Here is a 24,222-nt window from a genome sequence, read left to right as displayed (position 1 = left end):
TCTCTGAATGAGCTTTGATAATATACTTGTGTTGAAATGTGGTGCTGTAATATTAGATTTCTAAATAGTCTACAATTACAGTTTTATTTTCTGTTTTATCCCAATGGTTATTTAGGCAACTGGTTTGCTTATCTAATGTTAATTTGTTTGATTGTTTTTAATACTCTGGGGGGTATTTTTATGGAAAATGTATTTTTAGTACTATTAAATTGTAACCATATGTGATTTCTGCAATTTCTATTATTTACCATTTATTTGTTCTTGCCTAATACTGATCTGTTTTAGTAAATAAACCATAGATGCTTGAAAAAAATATGTAGTTTTTGTTTAGAGGGTACAAAACTTCATAGACATCAATTATTAACTTTTCATTCTATTTTCTTGATTTTCATTATTCAAATTATCTGATGCTTCTCCAATGATTTTGTAGTTATATACCATGTTCACCTGTTTTATGAATATGCACTTCCCCCTAAAATGTCTACGTACATTCTTTATACCTTAGACTTGTATTATTATCCAAGCTAAGAATGAAGCCACATAGTTAGCCCCTTCCCGTTAAGATGAATATTTTGTTACATATTTCCTTTTTCATTCCTCCCACTTCTCACTTCTCCTACATTCACATTCTTTCTACTCATCAATTGTAATCTATGTTTTAATACCAACTCGTTGTTTAATCTTTTTTTAAAAAATGTTTAAGTGTCTTATTTTGCCAATGATTTTTACATTTGCATTCAATTTTCTAAGCATATTATCAACGATTAGGTAAACTTACTTTTATGATCGTTCACCACCGTGTTTTCCTGTCCTCACACGACGACTGACACATCATATGCTCTCGGGAATTCTGGTTAAGGAACTAATGCAGTAGGACAAGAGAGAAAAGAGCCTGATCAAGTGAAACTTAAACTCCCATCCTAAGTGTTGCTTCTATAAGTGCATGTTACCTGAACATATTACCAAGATTATGGTAAATCCATAGAGTGGATTTCACCTTGAGAGCCCCATATCTGCTGTGGTCAAACACACACACATACACACAAATCAATACTAATGGAAATGAACACTTTACTATTTCCCAAATGCTAGTACTCTTGGAATGTGAGATGCTTACATTGACTTCATTGTTATCAGTAGCTCTTTTATAAGATTCACCTGTAAATAACTATAAACATTGGTCTCGAACTTGGCTGCACATCATAATCACATGGGGAGATTTTTAAAAGATCCTAATGGCCTAGCTACCCACCAGCTCAATTAAACCCAAATCTCTCTGGTTGAGATCCAGGAGTATTTCCTAAAGCTCCTCATGTGACTGCAGAGTAAAGCCAAGTATGAGAACGGAGGAGAGTCAACAGAGTCTGAACTCAGTCTATTTATGCCTGTGGATATAATGTGTCATGCGGGGTCTCTGGTCCCGCTCCCCGCACAAGAATGCAGGATATGGTGAGGCCAAAAAGGAACAAACAGAGCCACAGATAGGGGAGTCATACCACTATATTCTTGATGGCGGCTGGTCAAGAAGCAAAAACAAACATCCGTTAGTACCCAATGAGGGGTCTTCCTGCACCCTAGTCTCACTGGCAGCCAGGCAAGACACGGGAAGTAGGATCAACACAATCCACAATCCGCCGTCTGCTTCTCTGCCAACCAACAAACCAACCCCCTAGCGTAGCCACAGCAGTTATGTTAGTGGTTAATGGCTAACCGGTAACAGCTGATGGCCAACGAGTCACAGCTGGTGACCATCTACTACCTGAGCCAGCACCTTTCCATGTGAGGCCGAGAGCCTGGAAACTGCTCTCTGGGACTCTGTCCCCACATAATGCAACATAAGGAAAAGCTTTTCTGGATTCTTACAAAATGACCTGGGGAAACAGAGCTTTTTTCTGGACTAGGATAACCACATCAAAATGACTGAAAAGCACTTGTATCATTGTTTTATCATTTTTTAATATAGATGAATGGAGTGCCCAGCTCTGTTTTGGGGTGAGAGTAGAGACAACAACAGGGTTTTTCAGAGTTGGTCAACTCAGTTAAAACAAACATGGAAACACAGATTATAGCCCAATTTTGCAAGACTAAGAACTCTGTCCATTTCATAAATATGGTTTGGGCTGTCTTACACAAGAAAATTTGAAGTTATAGCTGGTATTGAGGTCCTGCAATCTTTTCTTTTATCATTGGTATGTTACCACATATATGCTTCCTGATTTTATGGAACCTCAGACATTTGAGTTCATAATAAGGATCAGATTTTGAAGGAAACCCAAATAGAGTCAAGGAAATATTCCCTCTGTAAATGCACTTTGAATATTAATTGTTGCCATAACAATTATCATGCTTGACTTGAGAGAAGAAACAGATAAAAAACAAAACAAAACTCATGTGCAAACTTCAGGTGGTATTTTATTATATGCATTTTTCTAAACACACTGTTAGGGAATAAATCAGCAAAGGTTATAGTTAACATTGCAATAAAGGGAGGCAACTTGCTGTTTTACATAGAATAATCATTAGATTGCTACTTTTTTAATTTAAAATTTGTTTGACAGTGTCAATTCATTTATTATTTTTCCTTCTAGTTTATTGAGGTATAATTGACAAACATATATATATATATATATATATATATATTTAATGTATACAATGTGAAGATTTGATATACTCATATGTATATATTGTAAAATAACCATAATTAGGTTAACACATCCATCACCTCACATATTTACCATTTGTGTGTGTGTGTGTGTGTGTGTGTGTGTGTGTGTGTGTGATGAGAACACTTAAAATCTATACTCTATTGAAAATTTCAAATATACAATACAGTATTAACTACAGTCATCATGTTGTGTATTAGAATCAATCAATTAAGCAGTTAACATACTCGAATGTTTTAGGAAAGAGATAATGTCTCTTTACAGATAAGAGTGAGCTAACTTAGCTTACATACAACTCAAACATTATTTTTGGCCTCTCCCCTGTTAGGTAATATCTATTCATTTTATTGTTTATGTTGCTGTTTATAAATATGTTGTTAAAATATGCATAATGCACTTGTCAGGCAGATAGCCTAATTTATATTTTCAGGATAGCTTTCTTTGTATAGAATCTGGATTTCCCAAGATATACAGCTTGATTGAAAATAACAAGCAGAATATAGGATCCTTGGACACCCATCTTACAGAAAAAATAATCAAGAAGATAATGTGAGTGAAGTGTCTTCTACAGTGACCTTCACTTAGTCCAGTGGTTCTCAAATAGGAACTGGACCTGCAGCATCAGTGTCACTTGGGAACTTTACAAATGTCATCCTGAGGCACCACCCAGCTTACTGAATTAGAAACTCAGGTTGTGTTTTAACAAACCCTCTGTGTGCTTCTGCTACGCTCTAAAGTTGGAGAATCTCTAACATGGTAGAAGTGCCAAAGAAAAGGTAATAGAATAAACATTAAACAAGAAAACCTATGACTCTTCCACTGCCTTTTTATTTTGTTTAGAAAACGATCTGTCTGCATTAAAAGATAATATTTGCCCAGGAAGTTCATTTTTATCTACAGTAGAATTAATCAGGGTACATAATCTATTTTTGCATTACCTGTCAACAATTCATGACTGGTTTTTAATATCTTTCAGTGTACACTTAAGTGATCATTAATTCCTTATATTTGCATTAAAAAATTCTTTCAAGCAACAGTGTTAGATTTCACTTGTGCTTTACTTACCTCATTGAGATAATGTTACTATAATGATCTCACTTATATGTTGCATAATTAGATCTAATATCTCTCTAATGAGATACACCATGTTATTTAGAACTAGCTGCCCTATCATAGATAGCAAAGGATACCCTGTGCTAAATTTTCCAAGACATTTAATAAATTGTCATTTCATACAAATTATTTTTTCCTTCTTTCTTTCAAGATCTAGTTGTTTCTTGGTGGATATTAATATTCACAATAACTCAAAGGATTAAGGGTGCCAGCTGGCTTTGGCACGAAACATAACAATTATTTGCTGGGAGAGTAAAGACTCACTCGGTTATCAAGAAAAAAACAGTTAAGTGAGAATATAGATCAGGTTGTTCTCATGTTCTTGCATGTATACATTCACAACATATGTTAAAATATTATGATATTACAGTTTAAGAAAGAACCTCTTTTATATGAAGAATAAATTTATTTATTAAGGAAGAGTGTCGGTTTAAAAATGTGGTAGTCCTTTTTTTTTCAGTAATTGCTTATGTGTGTTTAATAAATATGAGATGGAAATAAGCACATATATACCTGTGGGGGTTGCTTCATTGGTTATTCACTCATACAAAAATACTTATGTGAATTGTTAATATAGACAAATGAATCCACAATAGACATGTGTAGACATATAAGGTGAACTGCATGGTGGCACAGTCACTAGTTAATATTCAATGGTATTCTCATCTCTCTGCTGAATATAAATATATAACTATTTATATGAACTGTATTTGCTGGTGAATGAAACCAGAGCATGCAGCATTTTATGAAAATGTGGTGAATTAATGGCTAAGATTACCTCACTTCCCTCCAGCCTGAACAGAAGAGGAAATGAAGGGAGACAAACTGAACTGGGATGCGCAGGGACTCCCTTGATTCTGCCTGTCACTGTTTTAAGCCAGCTCAAGGCCTCAGGGGAGTCTGGCTGTTTGAGCCTTCCTCAGCCAGCCAGACGGTAACGGCCCACTGCTTTTACTCATTACCCCGAATGTAACGCACTAAATTTAACAAGTAACACACTCAGCGGGAATTTATTGGCCTTTTGCAGCATGATTGCAAAGTAGAATATGGATATGGATTCCAATTACTGTTGACACCCAGATCAGAAGAACAAAGCCTGTATATAATTATTAATCAAAGTTGATATTTTAGGGAAATGAAAATAAGTACGTAAATAAATAAATATATCTGTACTATTTGAAGCAAATGTTCCCAGGTTGAAAGAACTCTCCCTGGTTACACAATAGAAGTATTCCATTTAAATATAGGAATAATAAAATTGCAACACATAGAGGCAAAGTGATCCTATAAAGCAACATTTTTTTTGCATTAAAAGAGCTGTGTGGAGCAAATGTACAGTAGAGAGAAGGCTAACAAATTCCAAACATAGACTCATGTGTAATACGTAAAAGCATGGTCAAATAAAAGCAATCTTTAAATAAGAACTTGATATTCTAATTAGAAAAATAATCTACTTAATATTGTTATTGCAGATAATAAATATAGATCCATTAAAATGTGGTAGGAGGAGTGATTGTAACCATATATATGTATATATACACGTATATATGGTTATAGTTTCATATCTACAATACTGTTGTTTTGTAATCATGGAAATTACATTTTGTTGGCATATGAACAGCTATGATAAATCTCAAAGTCTTTGGATTGCAAGAAGAAAATGGGAGAAGGAGCTAGAATTTTTACTCACATTGGGCAAAAGTTTGTTTTATTTCTAAAGGCCATAGGAACACAATAAGTGTAAAGGCATAATAGAGAAAACATGATTTTATTTTACCAGACTCTGTGTGAATGAAATATATGCATCCCTGGGAAAGGCTGGAACCCTTACATTACACAGCATCATATCCTGGCTTTAATAATTACTAGTTTGCTGACCTTGAGCCACTAATTTAAACTCTCTTAGCCTGTTTCCTCAACTGTAAAACAGGGATAATTATAGTAGCTGACTCTGTTGTTATATTGACAATACTGTATTATATACCTCAAAGTTGCTAAGAAACTGGATGTTAAATGTTCTCACCACAAAAAAAAATGACAATTATGGGATATGACGGAGGTGTTAGCCAACCTCAAGGTGGTAATCACATTGCAATATATAAGTGTTTCAAATCAACACCTTGTACACCTTAAGCTTACACAATGTCATATGTCAATTGTATGTCAATAAAATAATTCTGGTAAATTATTTAATAGAGTTCTAACACTCAATAAATATTAGCAAATTTTATGTTATTTTGTATTATTTTAATCTATTCAGTATTGAAAATCATTAAACCAGAAAACAAATATCATTATAATCTTTCTTTTCCACCTGGAGATGTTTCAATACAAATTTGAACTCAAATATGTTGATGGAAAGGAGGGACATTTTATTCCCCTACTGATTAGTTTGGATGTGAGAGTGCTAATTATATGGCAAAGTCTTGTCTTGTAACTGTGTGAAGTGAAAGTGCATTTCTGATACTCAGCATGCTAAGGTATAACATAAGTCTAATGATACCTGCCTTTGAAGGCATACGCTAAAACATTCATGTATGTATATGTCTATACAACTCATCACATGGCTTGGTAGCTCCAAATATGGAGATTTTTATTAGGGATCTATAGATTGACCTTTGTATTTAGTCATCACTACAGTTCCACTTGGTAGGTTTCATTGTCATTTCCATTACTTTAGCAAATGAAATGAAGGATGTGACATGTTTACTGGTCTTTACAAGACCACAGAGTTAATAGTAAAAACCTTATTCACTTTAGTTCAATGACCATAAGTCAATGTTTTTTCTACTGTGGTAACTTCCCTCGGCAAGTGAGAAGATAAAGGTGGATCACTGACAAAATGTGTGTGTGTGTGTGTGTGTGTGTGTGTGTGTGTGTGTAAAAGCCATGTGCTCTAGATAGTTGGTACATATTTGGGTTTTAAACAGAGAGTGGGTGGGTGAAAATCATCTACGTCGTGCCCTGGTTTTCTCTTTCCTACGAATGTCATGAAGCTTACCTATTTAAAGCCTTAAATAATTGGAATACTGAAACAAAATTATCTGCAGAAGGAGAAATAAGTACTTCTATCTCAATGTCACCATTGATGTTTTCAGATCAGTCTCCATTAAGCCCATAAAGCCAGAGGAAGCAGTTAAGTAACATGAAGTCAATCAACCTGCAAGGAGTCCCAGCATAACAATGAAATGATAACTTAAACTGAAAAATTTAACCAAAACTACAAATCAAATATATTATATTATATGTATGCTGATTTTTATCATTGAATTTTGTCACTACTCCAGAACAATTTTTATTCCACAATACGTAGGAGCCACATGTAAAAACTGGTCAAATAACTTTCAGATATGAGTCAGAGAAACATGAATAATGTATGACTTTTAAAAATTAAGGAAGAGGAAATTAAATCTAATCATACTTTACATAAGCGTGAGTAAATGCTTATATTGAAAGAAATTCATTTATTCTTTCATTCACTCTTTCGTTCAACAATGATATATTGACTGCCTCTTCTTGGGCAGTTGTGTGCTAGCACCGAGGATACAGCACCGAATCAGATGGACAAGGTCACTACCCATGTAATAGTAAAGAAAGATATGAAACAATCATATAATTACAATTTTAATGAGGGTGTTGACTGCAACAGAAGCCTCTATTAGGATTCAAATGTTCTTGGGCAAGGGGTCAAAAGGTCTCATTAGAAAATAACTTCACATGTGCTAATTCACTCAGTCCTCATACCAACCCAAGGAGAGCAGTACTGCTACAATCATCCCATTCACAAATTAAGAAACTGAGGGGAAAAAAGACACTAAATATCTTAACAAATCATACAGCCAGTAAAGGATAAATCCAAGCTCCAAACCCAGGCCATCTGGTTTCATACTCTGCTCTTAACCACTGTGTTACAGAAGCTCATGTGCATTTGTGAGGGGATAATGAAAACACACTGAAGATAGAAAGAAAGGCATGTGGGAAGAATCTGCGATAGAGGAGTTCTCGGTGCTCTACATACGAGCAGTCAGCCCTGTCCAATAGAAATGTGAGCTGACATATGTAATTTAAAATTTTTTAGTAGCCATGTTAAGAAAAAGTAAAAAGAAAACAGGTGGGTACAGTACTCTGGAAAGATGATTTGGCAGTTTCTTATGAAACTAAACATGCAAATACCATATGACCCAGCAATTGGACTCAAGTATTTACCCCAGATAAATGAAAACATATGTTCACACAAAAACCTGTACGGAAATGTTTATGGCAGCTTTACTCATAATAGCAAAAGCTAGAACCAAGCCAGGTGTCCTTCGTTGGAGGAGTAGTTAAACAAAGTGCAGTATATCCATAGCATGGAATGCTATTCGGCAATAAAGAAGAATGAACAATTGATATATTCAATGGCTCAGATCAATCTTCAGAGAATTATGCTAAGGGAAGAAAGCCAGTTCCCAAAAGATACACTCTGTATGATTTCATTTCCTTAACATTCTTGACATGACAAAATTACATAAACGAAGAATAGACTAATGGTTGCTAGAGCTTAGGGCCAGGGAGGGATGGGACACAGGAATGGGTGCATGTGTTTAAAAAGCACAGCACAAGGGATCTTTGTGGAGAAGGAACCGTTCCCAATTTTGATGTAATGGTGGAAACATGTACCTATTTGATACATATGTGATAAAAAAACCGCATAGAACTAGACACACCACACACACACACACACACACACACACACACACAGACACACACACAAATGAATACAATTAAAACTAGAGAAAGCTGAATAAGACTGTATCACTGTCAACATCCTGGTAATAATATTGTGACAACAGATTTGCAAGATATTGCCATTGGGCAAAACTGGATAAAAGGAACACAGGACTTCTCTGTACTATTTCTTACAACCGCATGGCAATCTAGAATTATTTCAAAATAAAAATGTTAATTAGAATATTAAGCTTATTTTATTCTACTTAACTCAATATATCCAAAATGTTTTCAACATATTAAACAATATAAAATTTATTGAAATGTTTAATCTTTTTTTCATGCTGTCCATTTGAACTGGCTACATTTCAAGTTCTCAGTAGCCACATGTGGCTAGTGGCTACCATCCTGAGCAGTACAGGTGTAGGGAAGACAGAGACAGGAAGTGGAGGCAGGTAGGCAAGGGTCAGGTTACAGAGAGAGCGCTCGTAACAAAATGGCCTACGGAGCCCAATGTTCAGGCAATCTACCACGTTTTCCTCAGCCACCCTGGAGTCCTCGCTGCTCCTGGAACATGCCAAACATGCTCCAAACTCAGGAACCTTTGGTCTTTCTGTTTTCTCTGCCTGGCACCCTCCTACCAGGATATCTCTCTGACTTGCTCGCACACTAAGAATTGTCTCTGTTCAGCTCTCTGTCACACGGTCTTTCCTGACTTACTTATATAAAAGAGCAAATTCTACTCTTCGACACTATCACTTATTACACACTTTAATTTTCTTGACAGTACTTACACCATCTGACATTCTATATATTTACTTACTTGCTTATTGTCATCTTCCAACAGGGCCTGGAACAGTGCCTGGCACACAGAATACATCCAATGAATACTTACTGAATGAATTGTTTGATGAATAAATTAATTGTGTTTAATTCCTTCAAAGTTCTCAAATGAACTGCCAGACTCAAATAAAATCTACGATTACCTTGAATCCAAAAGCTGACATAATAAATTTCAGAAATTGGGTAAAGCCTTCTGAGGTTTTAAAGTACAAAGCACAGACGCAATCTCTTTATATCCCAGTAAGATCAATACTATATTTTTAATAAAAAGATTAAGCTTTTGGCTAAACATTTTTTCTTTAACACTGCCAGTTATGTTAGAGAACTCATTTCTGACAAGATCATTTTATTTATATTTTGTTCCTATATTCATGATAAATTTATTTACATCATGTTGCAAAATTCACTTTTCTACCAAGTAATTCATGCAGAAATTCTGAATAATGGTAATCACTATTGCTAAAAGCGTTATCAAAGCCCTCCTAGTACTCTGGGTCTTTCATGATATATCAGCTTCTTAGAGAAGCATTATTATCAGAAGCAGCAACTCCAATCAGAATTTCTTTCTCTCTTGTATTCCCATTACTGCACCCAATTTGTACCTTAATTCAACATCTATTTATATCAAAGGTATTTATGAAAATGTTCTCACTCCAGGAAGGCAGAAACTGTCTTTTTCTCTCTCAGTCACTCGCATAGTGCTTTACACTTTCCAGCTGGACTTAGATAAATATGTGATAAATTGAGTGAATTCTGTTTTGTTTTAATAATATATGCATAGATCTAGTCTAGAGGACTTGGTAGGCAAACAATGTATAAGATACTTCTCAAACACAAATTCGTATCATTCAGTATTGTTTTCAGAAAAGAACTAATATTCATCAAATTCCTATGATACATTAAAGATTTCCACGTGACTTCATTTAGTCCCCACAATATATGGAATATTATTACCAACTCTGTGTCTCGGAGGAGATAGAAGCTCAGAAAGAACATGTAACTTTTAGAAGGTCTAATGGCTGTTAAATGTCAGGATTCTCCCTGTCTGCCCGATACCCATGTCCAAAGTATTATTTCACACTTTACAGTAGGGGTCAAATACTTCAATATAGCGATAGCTTCTGGAGACAAGTGATAAGAGGTACATATTTTGTTACCAAATTTACCCAAAGTTTCTGGGACCCAAAAGAGGACATTGGTAAATTAGTGATTATCTAGAGAAATTCAACCAAGATATGTTGAGCTTCTAAAACTATATTTCATGTAAAATAAAGGAAGTGGAATGTTTTATCTAAGAAAATAGTAATGATACTGAATGGTAAGAAATTTGGTGTCACCCAAACAGAGGTCTGGCTTTTGTACTTGGTTCCTGGGAGGTAACCTCTAAACATTTGGAATTTCCCACGTGCTTGTATCCGTTATTCATGGGAAACACTTTGGACAACCTGGTAAATCAATCAATCCATCATGCCTAGGTAATAAAGTGCCAATAAAAACTCTGGACGTTGAAGCTCATCGGCACTTCCTCTGTTGGCATTCTCCGTGTGTATTGTCACACATCAATACTAGAGGGGGAACAGGTTCGGAAGGTAACGGAAGCCTTACATTTGGAACCCTCCCATACTATGTATGCACTGTGTCTCTTCCTTTGGCAGAGTTTTGATATTATTTCCCTGCGATAACTGAAACTGTAAGTATAGTAGGTTTCAGTTAGTTCTGTGAGTCTTTTCAGTGAATAATCAAACTTGAGGATGGATTTGAGAAACCCTGAACTTGCAGTTGGCATCAGAAGGGAGGGTGGTCTTGTATGCACTCTTTCCTTTAACTTTGTAGTTGGATGCGAATTACTTATATTTGGGCTCAAAAATCTTGGGCAGACTTGATGGTCTGGAAGACTATATGCTTAACTCTGTGTAGATGTATAATAATACAATAATTTTAGATATCCTTGAAAATGTATTATAGAATATTAAAAAATTTGTGGGGAAGAGGGGCATGAAAACAGATCTCAGACATTCAAAGTATTATTGTGTAGACATATTTGGTATTGTTTCAGAGACAAAATTTGGCTCAAATAAGAACTTTCTAAAAAAAAAATGGAGCTAGTCAAATATGTCATTAGCTGTCTACAAAAATAGTAAGTGTCCCACCTTTGAAAATGTTGTGCTAGTGTAGAATGTCATAAGCCCTATGTATTGCTAAGGGATTCCAGCATCAGAAGAGACCATGGGTGATTTTTAAGATATCTTCAAACTCTAAGATTCTGCTATTTCATGGTCTCTATGTCTTAAAAATAGCAACTAATAAAGCCAAGCTTACATGTTTAATGGGCAAGGTCTTTAAATTGACTCTTAAAAAGATTTGCTAATTTTGTTTTGCTTAAAAATACCAGGAAAAAAAAGTGTTCCAAGAGAGAACTTTAAATTTATGTAATGCTGGCTCATATCTTCCCATATAAGTTTATGTAATTTCAGGGAAAATGAGGAATACTTACTTTCAAATGTTAATAGAAAGTGTACCTTCTCTGAAAATATTTTATCATCAATACAGAATTTTAACAATGTACCATAAAAATTGGTATTCTGTTACAAATCAAATTATAGACAAGCCTTTTCAAATAAATCATAAATGAATACAAGCAAAATCTAAAATTGTCACACAAGAACATAAACTGCATACTTAACAACAACTTGAATTTAATGCAAAATATATTTACTTGCATTTCACAAAAACATTTTTCACATTATAACATACCACTAAATGTTGTCACATCAACCGTTCATGAAATATACCTTCTGAGCTTTCCTAATTGCCATTTCTGTATACTCAACTGAATCTTAAGTTCTTGAGTAAAACTCTCGAGTATGGGTTTTATTGAACCAATAAAAACTAACGTGTTCCTTGGTATAAGTTGCATTTCACGCATTTCTGTTACTATTCTACTCAGCACAGAGCATTGTCAGCACAGAGCAAGCAACACAAAACACCTTACTCAAGAGAGTTAATTTCATAGACCTGATATGTTATGACATATGGAATAAAATAATCAAAATCCCACCATATGAAAAGTATAATAATCCTTGGTCCAACACTGCCCAGAGTATTTTATTGCTACTTCGCTGTAGAGATTATAAAGTTGGGGTTGCCTCGGGCTATCCTTCTCTTTGTTCATAATAATCTCAGCAGTTTGCTTAGGCTCAGCTCGCCCCAAGTTCCTAATTGTGACAAGTAAGATTTTATATGAAATAATAATTTAAAAAGTACATATTAGATTAAGGAGCTGAATTAAAACAAAAAAAATTCTTTTAAAAGATATAAGATGTGTGATATAAGAAAGCAATATGTCTGTATTCGTACTTTGGGGGCAAAGCAGTAGGAAGAATGGGAAGTATCAGAAGTGGGTCATAGACTCCCACATTTCATTTTGTAGATTTATGTAACTTTCTGAAAAAAGTTCTCCAATACTTGATATGGAATGAAAAGAGATTCAGGGACTCTTACAACTTGAAGAGAACTCATTAAGGTAATGTAGTTCTCAGTTTAAGACATTCTCCAACAGTTTCAAAATAGAATATGGGTCTAATTCTAGTGATGTATTATTGAATAATTGGAATATTTTATACATGATACCACAGCTTTGAACTAAAAGCAGCCACACAAATGGAAAACTAACTATAACTTATTTATATCCACTAAATACATAGTGGAAAGATACACCCTCTTCATATCTGGCAAGGGATATGAGATTAGAGTTTTGTCAAAATGAGCTAATTATAAATTAAAACCTCCCAATTTTCCAGTTTTTTTTTTTTAATAAGAGGAATCAAAAAGACAACCATACAGGTGGCTATTTAAAAAGCCACAAATTTCTGAAAGTCCATAAACAATATATACTTTTCAGTCCCAATAATAAATACACACATACTTCTGTTTTTATTTATTTATTTATTTATTTATTTATTATTTTTTTTTTTTGGTGTACACTTTTTTATTATCTATTTACAAAAGCAATGTACAAATAACACAAATACATACTGATTACAAAAGATCCAAATGCTAAACAATGGTTGGGAGTAAAAAATGAAAGGTGCTCATCCTTACTTCATGCCCCTAGGGCAGCCTTCATATTGGTTTGTGACTTTTCCGGATCCTTTACCAACGCATTTGGACGGGGAGATGATTAAATTTTTTTTTATTTTTTAGCATAATTGGGATAATTCTAGGCTTATTGTTTTATGACTTTTTTTTTTTTAACAGTGTTTCTTGGAGTTCTTTCTTTGTCAGCATATCAGTTTTTTTTTTATTGGCTGACTATTATTCTTGGAATGGATGTACCATAATTTAACAATGTCTTTTTGATAAACACTTAGGTTGTTTCCAAGTATTCAGCACGGATATTTCTGAAGGATAGGTTTCTATCAATGTAACTGCTGGACTCAAGAATAGGTCTGTTTCAAATCCCTGTGCTAGTAAGTTACGTACATTTCACACAGGCCATTTCACCAAGAACATAATCTTTCTGATAACTTAGAGTAGCTTTTCCCCCACACTTTGGTCAACACCGGATTCACTTTTAAAAATTTCCTTCTAATTATGTTAAAAATGAAATTTTAATTGTCATTTTTATAATTATAAATGAGCTTTTCGTGTATTTTGTTGAATATTTTAATTTTTTTCCTCTTGTGAATTGTGTACCCCTACCCTGTGCACATTTCCTTTGGATTGGTTGTATTATGGATTTGCAGGTATTCTTTATGAAATTCTGATCCTTTGCTACTGTGTTTCCCTGAAAACAACACCTACCTGGACCATCAGATCCAATGCATCTTTTGGAGCAAAAATTAATAAGATCTCATCTTATTTTAATATAAGACCCAGTCTTATTTTAATGTAAGACCGGGTATAATATAATATAATATAATACAATACAATACAATACTGGGTCTTATATTAATTTTTGCTCCAAAAGATACACCAGAGCTGATGGACCAGCTAGGCCTTACATTCGGGGAAACACGGTATGTGTTGCACTGTATTTTTTCTTATGCCATCACGCATCTTTTACTTTTCTTTATTGTACTAGAATTTAAAATTTTTATATACTTTGTCTTTTTTTTCCCCTCTGTATTTTAAAAAGGTAGTTGTGCTGTTATTCACACATACAGTTCTTTCTAGTAGTATTTTTTTCATGACAGGCAGCCAGGACCTGTCTTGGGGTGGAGCATGTAAACCATTCCAGCCTACTTCCAGGAGATGGTGCATCCCTGTCGCTATCGTGGAATGCAGAGTTGAGATAAAAATATGAAGACATGGTATGAAATGTCAATTGTCTTTTAAAAACAGAAGTATCCTGGCTGCCTGTCATACTTCTGTTTTTAAAAGACAATTGACATTTCATACCATGTCTTCATATTTTTATCTCAACTCTGCATTCCACGATAGCGACAGGGATGCACCATCTCCTGGAAGTAGGCTGGAATGGTTTACATGCTCCACCCCAAGACAAGTCTGATGCTTTGAATTGTCCCTGTAATTGAGCGCATATGGGTCCTCCCTACAGTTCTTATAAGGTTAACGTAACAGTCAACACAATACAATTTTACTAGTACAGTATTACTCATTCTTTTCTGAGAATAACCTAGGATCATTTTAGATTAAGAAGGTCTAAATAGAACCTTGTGCTTGTTCAAAGCTACTTCTGCTGGAATTTCTCCACAATTTAATTCAGTTTCAGACATACGAATGGGATGATCCAGAGTTTTATATTTAGTAGGGTAATGGTGCTCAGACTTGCTCAGTTGGTGGACTCACTGAAGATTAAGGCACTCCTTTTGTAACATCATGAAATAAATAAATCACGAATATAAATAAATCATAATAAATTCTAACATGAGTTTGACATATTTGATTCCCAGATGAGGCAACCATAATACAAACAGTTGCCCCTTGAACGACAGAGGTCTGACCTGCATTGGTCCACTTATATGCAGATTTTGTTCAATAAATATAGAGTTGGTCCTGTGTATTCCTGGGTTTTGGGTTTTCCATGCTCTGATTCAACAAACCGCAAGTAGAAAACAGTATTTTCAATCCGCAGTTGGGAATTCAAGGATGCGGAAGGCCAACTGCATGCAATCTTCTATGCTATATTATGTAAGAGACTTGAGCTTCTGAGGTGTTTGGTATCCACTGGGTTCCTGGAACAAAACATCCACGGATACTGAGGGACAGCTGTCATTACGTGTTTAGGAAGTCAAAAGATATGCACAGATTTTCAACTGTGTAGGGGTCAGAACCCAACCTCCGCATTGTTCAAGGGTCAACTGTACTTACAAAAATCACAAACATCCTCCTTCCAACCACAGTAAAGACAAGCTTTCTATGAGCTTCCTGGTGGGATGTACATGAGACCATTTATGAATGAGTCTTGTTAAAACACACACACAAAAAGAATGAACCTGAATGAAACACTTCAGTCTAGCTCTCTGTTTACAGGAAGTATCAGCAGAGAAACACATGGCTAATGGCACTACAAGGATGCAATCAGCAAAAGCCAGAATGAGAAAGACACTAAAAGACAACTGACTCAGTTTCATCGAAATAAATTGCAAAGAACTAAAAGAAGAGGAAACCTATAGCTTGAAAGGGACTTTAGGAATACTCATATGTCAACCAAGTGTTGTACTCCTACGTGGCCCATATTTGATTCCTCACTTCAGCAAATTAACTAAAAAAAAATGACATAACTAGGAAAATGTATACATTTATGGAAAATTTGATGGTATTAGGGAACTACTGTAAATATTTGGAGGTGTATAAATGCTAGTGTGGTTTGAAAGACAGTACTTTACTTTTAGAAATACATACTGGAATATTTATAGATGCATGCCTCTTACATGATGCATGGGTTGCTTCAAAATAATCCAGGAAGTTAGGAAAGAGTGAATGAGGGGTATGGATGAAACCAGATTGAGCATAAATTAATAACAGTTGAATAGTTGGATATATAGCCAAAGGAAAGGAAATGACTATCTTGAAGAGATTCTGCATCCCTGTGTTTACTGCAGCATTATCTACAGAGACAAGATATGGAAACAAGTGTCTGTTGACAGATGAATGATCAAGAAAATGTGGCATATAGACACACACAAAGAAATATTATTCAGTCATAAAAAGGAAGTCAATCCTGCCATTTGTGACAATGTGCATAAACCTTGAGGGCATTATGTTAAGTGAAATAAGTCTAACTGAGAAAGACAAATACTATATGATCTTAATCTGTGGAATCTACAAAAAAACAAATTCAGAGAAACAAATTGTATGTTGGTGGCTGCCAGGGGTTGGGGAGTGGGGGAAATGAGTGATGGTGGTGAAAGGGTACAAAGTGTCAGTTGTAAGATGAATAAGTTCAGAGGATCTAATGGACAGCATGGTGACTGTAGTCAATAATACTCTTTCATATTACCTGAAAGTTGCTAAGAGAATAGATCTTAAATATTCTCACCATCCAAAAACAAAAAAACAAAACAAAACAAAACAAAAAAGGCAACTACGCAACTAAACTTGTGAGGTGATGAATGTGTTAAGTAACCTTATTGTGGTAATCATTTCCCAGTATAGTACACTATGTTGTATGTAAAATGCATCTTAATAGAACTGGAAAAAAAAAAGATGTCAATTCTCCCCCTCACCCCCACAAAAGAAGTTGAATAGTTGAACCTCTCTGTGTGATGACTAGTACATAGAGGATCATTATGCGATTCTCTTTAATTTGTATATATTTGGAATTTTCCATAATAAAAGCTTTTTGTAAAAAAAGAGAACGCTGAATATCTAAAATACATTTTCATTAATATTAATATAAACATAAAAACAAAAGAAAATGTAGCAAAAAAAAAGCACATCTGGAAGAATTCATTGAAACAGAAAATTCAACTCATTCAGCAATATTTGGGGGTTGAGGGGAATTCTGACCAGGGTTTGGGCTGAAGCAGTCCACTGTTAAAATGAGCCTTCTGGAAAGAAGACAGTCCAGAAGCATAGTGGGATAATTGCCACAAAACCAATATATTTGAATTATGTGCTAACAGAAGTATAGAGAAAATGATTAAGATTAGCTAGAAGGTTAAAAGGAACATTCTACTCTCCTTTTTACCTCATTTCACAGACCAAGCACTAAGTTGTACCTTTTATAGAAGTACAGAAAACTTTATAGATTGAAAGCAATGGGCAGAAGAGACTAAAGGGACATAACTCAAACAGCACTTTTATCGTATTCAAAACAACAGATATTAGCTTTTTCTCCTAATATGCGATATTTAGACCTGAGCTGTGTATTAATCTCTTTCAGGGTCCATGTATGTATGTATGTATGTATGTATCCACTAATTTATTTCAAACTGATGTCCATTTTGATGTCTGGTTACTCAAACCATTGTTAATATTTGCTTGTTATTTCATTAGTTTTGTCCAACTGGGACCGAACTGTACTGTTTCTGGCCAAATAATGTAAGACATCCATGTTATTAATTCAATCTGCGTGTTTGCTTTGAAACTTGAGTGAAACTTTTAGTTTTTTGATGTCCCATCCCTGGTCTTGAACTTCTTGGGGTGTATTTGTTTGGATTATAGTCAAATTGAACCCACTATTCAATCAATAATTGAACTATGCTCCTAAGATACATTCGGTTTAACGCTGAAGGAAAATAACACAACTTGACCCTTGTGAAGTGTTAGGAAGAACTGCAGTCGAGTGGAGGCTTCTTTTCTTCTGGTTGGAGTATATTGTTGCTATCTTAACCTTGAGCTAGGCAGAGTCATGAATAGCAACATAAAATTCTTTTATCTTTGTTACTTCAATGTTAAGAGGCTTTATAACACAAAGGCATTAGATTGAAATCTGTAGCTAAACATTTAATTTTAGTGCTTATAATAAACTAAGAATAACTACTGTTTCCTGAGTATGTATTTGAACCAGACACCAAGCTAAGCGCTTTGTATCCCACATTACATTTATATACAGTTTCATTATTTTTGGGCATTGCGAGAGATCATCCAGCCAGTTGCTCCCATTAAGACCACCACTCTTTCCTCCAGATTTTGCAATAGCAGTGAACAAAGTTATTGCAGCTTTTAAACATGTATCCTGCTGTGGGTTGGAGCCAGCCCGGACTGATTCTGGAGACTATTATGTCCATCTTTCCCATCGCCATGTTAAGTGACATCATACTGGTAGTATAAAATGGCCATGGTGGGATAATTTACTACAGAAATTAGTAAATGTTTTTTTTACCCTCAGACAGACAGTTGTCAGACATTTACCAATATGTCTCCTTTTGTCATTTTCCTAGAATTTGTCATTGTTGAGGATCTAACGTGGCCCTGTTATTACTACTGCTCTGACAGTCTAAAGAATTTTGAACAAATAAAAGGAGAAAGAAAAGAAACCAGCCTTAGTAGTGTCCTACCCACTAGACAGCCCCAAATTTATTTTATTTCTTGAAAGAACCAGATAAGAGAGCCATCGTTCTCTGGGCATTATTTTAATAACTTGATGGAAGAAGGAATTGCAGCAAGACTCTACATCAGGGGTCAGCAAACGATGGCCTGTGTGCTAAATGTGGTTAATTTTCTGTTTTTATAACTAATATTTTATTGGAACACAGCCACACCCACTTATTTAGGTGTTGTCAATGGCTGCATTCACACCTCAACAGAAGTGCTGAGTAGTTGTGACACAGACTCTATGGCCCGCACAGCCAAAAATATTTACTACCTGACCCTTTATAGAAAAAGTGTTCCATAAATGACTGGATGTGTTTGCTGTATGGATCATGTTTTATTTTGGATTTTATTCATGCAAAGATGAGGTAGAAATAAGCTCATTTTCCTTGTTTTACTTCAATCAGATGAAGAGAGTCATAGAAATATAAGCTACGTCCCTAATTTTTTTTTTACACATTATTTATTTATTTGACATTCAATATTATTTTGTATTAATTTCAGGTAGATAGCTATGTCCCTAAATTTTACTGTATCCATTCATGCTATTTGATCATATAGGGTAAGATTTCATTCATCATGTCACGAACACTCATTACTAGTCTCACTTAGGTAGGAATATCCAGACCCTGTATCTGGATCTCTTTATTCAATCATTCATTTATTTATTCATTCAACAAATACTTATTAAAGGCTTCTAGGGTCCAGCCTCCTAGGCTTTAGGTACTAGAGGTATGCTCATGAATAATCAAATCTCCTTCCCTAGGAGCTTATATTTTAGTGGGAAAGGCATACACTTGTTTCCTTGTCTAATATCATATCAAGAAGTGATAAGCACTATGAACCAACTTAAAGCAGGAAAGGTGCTGGACAGTGAATGAGGTGCTCTTTAAGATGTTTAGGGAAAGCATCTCTAAAGAGATGCCATTTGAGCAGAGAGACCAGAATGAAGTAAAGGAGGAGCCATGCACTTCTGGCAGAGGGACCAGCAAAGGCTAAGGCTCTGCAGCAGGCGTGTGCTCAGCTGGCTGAGGAAAGGCAAGGTGGAGAGTGTAAAGAGGGGAATGATGATGTCAGCAAGGGAGGCAGGGGCAAGGTGATACAGGGCTTTGTAAGCACAGGAAGGATTCTGTGGGACATGGATAACCACTGGGAAGCTGTGAGGAGGGTGCTGACTTCCAGGGACTTGCGCTTTACATCAGTGCTCAATCTCCAGTGCATGGTAGTCTACAGTGGGTGATGAGGGGAGAAGACTGGTTACAAGGCTGTTTCGGAAAAATGCAGGCGAGAGATGACGTGCACGTGTAGGACTTAGGGGTCCTTGGAACCATGTGAAAACAGTTAAAAGGATTTTGGATTAAAAATAATTTTAGACTTCCTAAGTCCTCTTTATAAGTGTGCTAATTTAGTTCTTACTACACAGAACAGAGAGTAGGGAAGAATTCATATATTCATTCAACAAACACATTGATTATTAATAAGAGAACAATAGGTGCTACATACTTGAGATTAGAGGTTAACAGAAGCTCAGTTTAGTGGAAAATAACTGGCAACAACTGGGTTCTTTCCATACCTGTTTTCTCTCTTACTTTATACAAAGTCACCCAACCTTGACCATAACACCATCCGCTAAGCTCTCTGCATCGATGGGACACCTCTGGGCCCTATGGCTACTTTCACTCAGGACATCTGAGGCTACTGTCATTTAAGATGCTGTGTCTAGAGTTTGAGAATGGAAGGAATACATTAAAATAGAATATAGTCTATGTGGTGCACGTGTGTGTACACACACACACACACACACACACACACACATCATAGTTCCAATGCACAACTGTTGAATCTTTAAGACTTTCCTTTTACAAATTTGCCCTATTTCTATTGACATAGTTCTGTGATTTCCCAGCCAATTAAGCTATGGGATTTTTTAAATTCATGTTTTCATTATGATAGTCTCAACTCGCTCTGTTCCTTTCTTTTCCTTCCATGGTTAAGGTTTTGGGTGAAATACACTAAAATGTTCACAGATTTCCTTGATCTTTTCTATTGCTTGACATCGAAAGCCATATCCTCTCATATTAACCTCACAGCTCTCTGTGTTGCCATGGGCATTGTGAGATCAATATCTGTTCCAAAAGTTATGCTTCTTTCTTTGTCCTAAACAAAGAGCAGATCTTTGCTCGCTTTCCAAACGAGCAAGATTCAAGCCCTGAGCGAACATTTGGGCATTTCAGTAGACATTGTTCCCTGTAATATGGACCTGCCGGTGACTGCAAAGGAACCTTTTAATGTCAACTAAAATCTAGGGTTTACAAAAAAAAAAAGAAGGAGGGGTGTGAATACACTGGCAGACAGTCCTCGAAGCTGAGAGTAAGTGTAGCAGGCTGATATTCCTGAGAACAGGGTTTTCGAAATCGAAGTACTGTGGAATCCAAATTGCAACACACGACACTTTAACGTAACTTAAAAATTATTAAAGAAGTGGGGAAAGTATAATAATTATTTGAAGTTCTATATAGCATATGTTACATATAAAATACATAAGTATATATACCATATTGTTGATATGTTTTTAGTTTTGAAAACGCCCTAAGTGTACAGCCTTGCCCGTATTTTCTTCAGTGGTATGATGAAGATAAAAAATAAAATGGGGACTTGGGAATCCTCTCCAAGGTGAGAGTGAACTGCACTGGACTTCCACCACACCAGCAAGGCGTAGGAGAGTGTCTTGGAGCTTGGGAAGGGTTAAAGTTTTGTCTGTGACACTGAAATTGAGGCCAGCTGTAGGTCATATTCACGTCCCAGTCACAGGAAAATGAACCTGTGAGACAGAACCTAATTATCTGCTAAACCAAAAGCCAGTCTCAGTTCAATAACTTACGACAGAGCTAGCAGCCAGATATAGTGTTTCTATGGCAACGCTGGAAAAAGCTCCACTGCGGTTGAGAAGGAGGAAGGGAAGGAAACTGTAACCCTAAATGTGCTGTAGCCGTTTGATCTCGGACAAGTGGGTCTGTCTAGAAAACCAGATTGTTCTATACATGTCTACCATCGTCTGTTCACTGAAATATCTGCTACAATCCCTGAAAAGAAAAATGCAATCACAATGTCTTCTGGGCTTAAAAATAATCCACTAGTAAATGGCTAACTAGGAATTAATTTTAAAGAGAAAAACGTAAGCTTCCTCTTTCACCTCCCCATGCCATCCCCAAATGCAGATAAAGCAGGACACGAAGGGTGGGGATTCTTGATACCTCATCATTGTAATGAATGAGTTCTGTGTCCACAAAATTCATTGTCACCCTATTTTCCTCTTATCCTCAAAGGAATGCTGAGATATTTTTGAGAGAAAATTTTGGGAATTAAGCAATAGTATTTGCTTTTCTAAGGGGTAGAATGAGTGCTGGAGAGTAGGGGAGAAACAAGTTTTCTTTGCGAACTCTGTGTACATTTTCAAATGAAATGATTTCTTGGGATATTGAGTTAAGAAGAATCAAACATTAGATGGAGATAAGCTGTGCTAGGTTGGTCATTTTTCTTCTTGCCAGTTAAACTTTGTCATTCTTTCTGGATTTCTGACTTTAGAAGATGATATGGCTTATGCACATAAAAACTTCAGTAGCCACTTACCATGAATAGTGTAAAAACAGCATCTCACTAAAAATATTTGTGGAAGAAACAAGAGCTTACCATACAGCAATATGCACTTAGAGGAGGAATTCAGAAGTGTATTCTCTCACTTTCTCTGTCTCTTCAATCCTTCCCAATGGAGACAAATCGTGCTAAATCTTGTCAGTTATAATTATTGGATTTCAAGATATTTGACAATTTTGATATGTCATTAATGATGTAGTAAGACACTTCTAGCACATAATGTTATTATCACTTGGGCTTGCTATCCAGTTGTAATACCAAATTTGATCTCACATGGATACATATGTATAAATATATAGATATAACAGACATGTTTCTTATGTATAACTCATAAACACATTGGGTTTGGAATATGGAGGAAGGAATATGGATATGAATAATATACTTCTCACATGTAGGAATAAATTTGCAGTAATGCAAATGAGAAAACATAAAATGGAAAGTAGGTTTCTTCTAACAAAAATATCGCTAAGACTGTAGCCTGAAATTTGCCAGTTTGCCAATATATTAGAGTCACTTATGATGTGTGTGAATTTTCTTTAAGATGTCATTACCTTTTAAAAACATTTTACCCTACCCTATTTTTTCCATATATAATTATGTAAATACAGAAATCCACAACTTCAAATTCCTTTAAACAACCATGATTTGTGAAAGGGAGTTTCAAGATTTTAAGGAGGGAGGTGGGGTCATAAGGAACAGAAAAGCAATACCAAAAGGCAGAATGAATTTTCTGATTAATTTCCAGGTGGGAGTAACCTAACTTCCCTAACTTAATTCAAGTAAATGGAAGCCAGAAAGCATAGCCCTTTCTCAGACAGACATTTCTGAGACTTGATTCTTAAAAGGGCCTCATTGGTGGCACAGATACCAAGAATACAGCATCGGTACACTATTTGGATTCTGTCCCTCTTAATATAAATAAGTTTTTCTCTTAATCTTTCCATTTGCATGAATTAATTAGTTAGAAAAGAAAATGAAACAATTTTAGCAGAAAAGCATCGGAAAGAGCTATCGATTCAAATGCTTTTACATTTTAGCCTTATCACACATGATGAACTTGCAGATATGAGCTTAATAATGATGCAAAGCACCAGATCTAACTGGATTCTCTGTTCCACTTGAATTCCCAGAAAAGACATTAGTAGCACTCAACAAAGAAATAATTACTGTTTTTCTCACGACGTTCTTTTAGTCAATGATTTTGAAGAGATGTGATTTTACATATGTAGTACAGTCTTTCCAAAGCATTCCATTACACATTTTCTTTAGCATCATCAATACTTCCTATATTTTTTGTGGATAGATGTGTGTGTGTGTATGTACACTTTGTTTACTTCTAATTGTAATCCTAATATCCATCCATAAGTAAGAATTGTGTGAAGCATATGTCCCATTCACTATAAAGACATTGATATGTTCAATTAATGTTAAACAAATATGATAAAATAAATTGTAGCTGAAAGTAAGTCTACAAATGAAAATGAAGTTTACAGATTAAAATAATCTGCTTGCCATATGGAAGGTACTCAGTAGTGTGTTTGTTGACTGAGTGAATAAATAAGTGGGTGTGTCTGCTAAGGAGCAAGGAGAAACAGCTAAGACTTATTGATTAAACCTCTACCCTTGGTTCTAACTGGCGTTATGTATCCTCTGAAACTCCACAACATCCTTCACCTTTTTTCCAGATAACTTCTTGATGTCTCTCAAAGACAAGGAAACGTTTCCAGATCTCTCCCAT

At 35.4% G+C, this 24,222-nt stretch overlaps 1 long non-coding RNA gene across 1 annotated transcript in view; it reads right to left on the bottom strand.

The window, feature by feature from the left end:
* Positions 1-24,222, bottom strand: part of LOC117013245 (uncharacterized) — a 508,384-nt gene that overhangs the window by 111,189 nt on the left and 372,973 nt on the right. The window contains exon 8 of the long non-coding RNA XR_004421294.1: positions 779-862. This is a non-coding gene — a long non-coding RNA (uncharacterized LOC117013245). The remainder of the gene's footprint in view (positions 1-778; positions 863-24,222) is intronic.

This window comes from Rhinolophus ferrumequinum, chromosome 2, assembly GCF_004115265.2.
Source record: "Rhinolophus ferrumequinum isolate MPI-CBG mRhiFer1 chromosome 2, mRhiFer1_v1.p, whole genome shotgun sequence".
NCBI lineage: Eukaryota > Metazoa > Chordata > Mammalia > Chiroptera > Rhinolophidae > Rhinolophus > Rhinolophus ferrumequinum.
Note: the sequence above shows the minus strand (reverse complement) of the source record. Positions and strands in the feature narration are given on the sequence as shown.